The sequence below is a fragment of the Pteropus vampyrus genome, unplaced genomic scaffold, assembly GCF_000151845.1.
Source record: "Pteropus vampyrus isolate Shadow unplaced genomic scaffold, Pvam_2.0 Scaffold1, whole genome shotgun sequence".
In the NCBI taxonomy this organism is placed as follows: domain Eukaryota; kingdom Metazoa; phylum Chordata; class Mammalia; order Chiroptera; family Pteropodidae; genus Pteropus; species Pteropus vampyrus.
Window position 1 is genome coordinate 37,388,899 of NW_011888782.1, and position 5,305 is coordinate 37,394,203.

A 5,305-nucleotide genomic window follows, 5' to 3' on the forward strand; every position below is an offset into this window, starting at 1 on the left:
AAAAAAAAAGGGTAAACAATAATTAACATTTATTAAATGCTTATTATGTGCCTGGTAATGTATCAAGTGCTTAACTTGAATTACCCCATTTAGAGCTTATAACAGTCTATGTGGTAAGTTAGGAAGGGGACAGTTATTGTCCCCTTTCTGAAGAAAATAAAATTGAAAAAGAAATAATAAAGGATTTCATTTAGACTTTCTTTAAAAATTTTAGACCCATTCTACATAATTTGTAGATCTAAGACAATTATTTTGCTTTTAGTATTACTTCTTCTATTAAACATAGTCAACTAATATAGGGACATCCTTATTGATATGTTTCTGATTCATTTTCATTTAAGCTATGAGAATTATTAATAAGTACACATTACACTCTCTTAGAGACAAATATCAACCTTTTTAAGAAAGGAAATTTTGGGGAAGGGTTTGTTTACATTTTTTTGTTTCTGTTGTTCCTCACTCCGTCTTAAGAGAACACTGAATTTAAATACCAATAGATTGGTCTACAGCCGTGCTACCCCGAACAAGCCCATTCCCGCCTGATCTCGGAAGCTAAGCAAGGTCCAGCCTGGTTAGTACTTGGATGGGAGACCACCTAGGAAGACCAGGTGCTATAGGCATAAAAAATTAAAAAATAAGGGATTGTAAGCTAACAAGGTCTTTGCAGTCTGTGAGGTCAACCAAGGGTTGCCTCACCTAAGTAAAAAAATAAGTAAGTAAATAAATAAATACCAAAACATTGATTCTACCTTTAAATCTCCCAGTCTGTATATTCAGTTAGGAAAATCTCCCATCTTTTCTTGTCAAGGCTTCCTTAAAATCTGTATTAAATGTTTGCAAAAGATAATATAAAGATTATCTAAATATAAGAATATATTTTTGTAGCTTGGTCAAAAGATACAATATATTTTAAGTTGTAGTATATTTTGAAATAAAATGCCCGAGGTTCTGATCTCTATCTAATTACTTACTAGTGACTAGGTCATTTAAATTCTTTAAGTTTTATTTTTTTTTAAGTTGGGTAATTGGTGATAATAGTTCTTATTTTCTAAAAAAATAATGAAGCTTGGCTTAAAAATATCTTATTACTTTCAGCATTAAAGTCTATAATTTTATAATTTCAGAGTCAACTTTAAAAAACGGACATAATATAACCCAGTTCTAGTGAAAGATAATCTGACTTTATAACATTACTCTTGCTTTATTACCCTCTCAAATTCTCTTACATTACTTTTAGGTACTTTTAATTATCTGTGATACCAGGAAAAGGATAAGAAGCCTGGAGTTCAAAGATAAGAAGCCTGGAGCTCTTATACTTGTTTATAGTGAAACATGAAGACATAACATGTATGAATACAGACTTCTTTATCACTAACACATGAATAATACCTATTCAGGTGATTTCGAGAGTTAAATAAAATGAGTGTGAGAAATTGTAACAACACTGTAAATGTAAGGCATTATACTCCACTTGAAATGATAACTCGACCCATCAAATTATTGAAATTAAACTAAGATTTAATTTCCACTTGCCCTAGTATAGATAATATTAAAATACAGACTCTAGTCAGCAGCAGCTTAGGAGCAGGGGTCTATTTTAAACCTAGATCATTAGCTTGTGATTGTACAGGCATTGACACTGTAATGGCCATTGAAAGGTCATCAAAACCTACAGGAATATTATGTTGTTCTTCAGATTTCTATAAAATTGATGAAGTTTAAACTCAGGTGATGGTGAAACTAATGCTCTCAAACTTGTCTGTTCCTTGCAATGAAGTGAACATATTTAGATTTTTCTTAGAATTGAATGAAGATTCTCTTCCTTAGGAGGGAGTTACATATAGAAAGTTCTAAAGTGTGTGGTAAACCAATGCTTATGTATATTGCCCCCCCCCCACTATTTACCACTAAGGGCTCAGAGAAGGCTACCTCTAAAGAGGATAACCTCTTTTCCCAATTCATATTTCTATGATGTTCTTTTTGCAAGACCATGATTATGTATTATGATTTAAACTACAAACTACTTTTTTAAAGAATCCAAAAGGTTAAAGGGGTGGAGAAAGGCATACAAACTGTGAAAGGTATGAGATGAATTCAAATTTCTTTTGTCCTAAAAAGGAAGGGTCCTAGATAATGTGAATAGTTTAAACAAAGAGGAGGTAAGAAATAGAAATCGTGATATGTTTGGAAAATGGGAATTTAAGTGCAGCATGAATAGTGTGCAAGTGCCATGAATTTAAACACTTTTCCCAGTGTGAAATTTCCTTGTTAAGTGATTCCCTACTGTGACTTGTTCCTTTTACCTTTCTTGCTGCTTATTTAATAAGGAAGTCTTGGAAGAGTGTGTGACATCTTTCTAAAACGAATGGCTATAAATGCAAAAGCATCTTGTCTGGGTTTTTAGAGTGTTTGTTTTAGAATTATTACTAATTCTTGTAACTTTCTGGCATCAGCAGGCATATATACTAACTCTGAAGCTGGCAATCTGCAGTTTTACTTTCATACTTTTTTTGTTTATTCAGTTACCTTCCGAAGCAGTCTTGCTTTGACACGGCCATGAAAGATCTCAGTTCTCAGGACAATGACAACTTGGAGGAAACTCACAAGGCTGCTGGCTTGTTGGGTAAAGATGTGAAGCAATAATTTTTTAAACTATTATGATTTATTCTAAGTAGAACTCCAGCAACCAAAGCTGAAAGGTTAAATGAGGAGAGGGGAGCCAGGACTAATAAAGGAGAAAACAATAGAACAATGTCTGACCCAGGGAGATAGCTAAAATTTATTTTAGTCATCCTTTTCTGTATTTTTCTCTTTGTAAAATACATTCTCATAAATAGTATCTCCGTATATACCAACTCTTTGCTCACATATAATCATGTCTGTATGTTCGTATACATATCTACAAGTGTGTGTAATATAAAAGTCTTTAATTATGAAGAAATGGCTTTCTAAGTTCAAGGATAAATCATTTTATACACAAGGCAATGTTTTTCTATTTTCTTAACCCCAAACACATAGGAAAACACTCAGAACATGGAAATAAACCTTCCTTCTCTTAATTCTCTGTTTTTATATAACAATAAAAATTAGTCTTTTATCTGCCTCTTTGATGAATGTCCTTGGCCCTATTTAGTAAGCAAGGATCAATACCCATTTCCAGAGATATTTATTTAAAGATTTGAGTAGAAGCAATTGAAAAAGGTACAGAAAGCATCTTTTATCCACTTTATTCACAGTGAAAATCTATCTTCATTTTTCTTTAAAAATAACCTGCATATTAATTTTCCTCTGAATTCAAGCCCTTACATTCCCATTTGCATCATTCCATTAAGATTTATGCAACCACTCTAGTTACACTGAATCTTTCACAGGCTCATGAACTATTGACACACTCAATTATAGAACAGAGGAACTTGGAACCCAAAGACTTGTGATTTAGCCTTAGCATCATCTAAGTTCCTTTGATATTTTATTTTGTGGTCCTCAATATTATGTGGATCACACACACATACACACACACACACACACACACACACACACACACACACACCACTTAATTATTTTAAAAAATACATTTGTTTTCTTTTAGGACACCCTGGTAAAGAAGAAACCACTCTCTTCTTAGATCTCTGTCACTGTGAAATATATAAAACTTACAGAAAAGTTAAATATATGTATATGGACAATAGGTACTGTGATTCTACTGATCTAAGTCAATTTAAAGAGAATATTCTCATGGCCTCAAAATCTTCAAGTCGGAATGAGTCCTTTCCAGGATCTTAGGAATTCTGGTTATTCCAGGGGCAAGGATGGAGGTGAAAAGCTGAGAGTTTTCATCTTAATTTTGACTTCCTCATAAGTTTCAGGTATTACTTGAAGCTATACGATATAAAATATTTCATTTAATTTTTGCAATAGCCATAGATAAACATTATTATCCCTATCTTTCAGATACAACAATACAGATCAAGTTAACAGGATGAAAGTCACAGAATCAAATGTAGCCAGGGCCAGTGACATATATGGGTTTTGCGGCCTTTCATTTTTTGTAGTCTGAACACAGAGAAAAATGTGATAGATTAGTATCCTCATGTAACCTTTTCATGTGATCACTTGTCTTCTATTTGAATATTCCCTTTCTACATTTTAGAAATATATTTAATTTATCAATTAGTAAATTTATTAATTAAAATAAATGATGCCAAAAGGAATTAGACATCATTCTTGATCTCAAAATATTTAAAATTCAAAGCATAATTATTTGAAAAGTTGAATAATGGTATCAAAACAATAATTCAAAACATCTAAAAATGTCAAAAAAAACTTAACCTTATCATTAATTATCAAATTATACAGCCAGTCAACATTATGAGAATTTAGTATCAAAACCAAAAGACGGAGTTAATATTTAATATTTTCCTTATCTTTAAGGAAATTCAACTTATTCATCCAATAAATATTTTTGAGCACTCACTACTTGGCAGACACATAATAGGCAATTTGGAAACAACTATTCATACAAGAAAGAGTCTTCTTACAAGGAATTTATAGTCTATAAATTTATCTCTGTGATTTTACAATATAATATGAAACCCACTATAATTTCACTAAATAACCAATCTAATCATGGGAAAATTTAAGAACAAATAGCTATTAATATTTGCATGTGAATCCAGATTCAATCATCATTTAAAACCATTACTTTGTATCAGATAGCTTGTCTTTCACTAAATATTCCTGCATTATCACATTTCAGTGTCTTTGCTCATGCTACTTATTAAGCATGAAATGCTCTTCTTTCATTTTTTTTTAAATATAATTTCTGCTTTATTTTTTTCCAGAGAATAGTTCTTCAGAGTTAGCTCCTTACATAGGTTTTATTTGATGGAGGTCGTGGAGCAGCTCCTGCAGGTGTAAATCGGGGTGGGATGTTCAGTCCTTCTGGGTCTCACGAGAGCGATTCCTGACTACCTTGCTGTGAATGGCACCACTCACACAGTAATGTAGTTTCACATACAGCTTGGGAAGTACACATCTGTCAAGACACTCGCTTTGGAAATGTCCCTCACAGCTGCGGCCTCTACTGTGTTTCAGATGGTGAACTTCTCAATGGCCTTGTCTTTGGGCACACATCAGGCGCAGCTGGTGCAGCGAAGAGGCTATACATGGCCCCAGCCCTTTTTGACACAACCATTGTTCTTTTTTTGGTCATCTTGGAAGCGAGGAGCTGAAAGAGGTTCTTTCATTTTTAATGGTCAAAATCCTACTTATTTTAAGATAAACACTGTCAAATATCTCATATAAA

General features: G+C 32.7%; 1 pseudogene; it reads right to left on the reverse strand.

The window, feature by feature from the left end:
• Window positions 1–4,858: 4,858 nt before the first annotated feature.
• On the reverse strand, window positions 4,859–5,246 carry LOC105289115 (annotated as a pseudogene).
• Window positions 5,247–5,305: the final 59 nt, after the last annotated feature.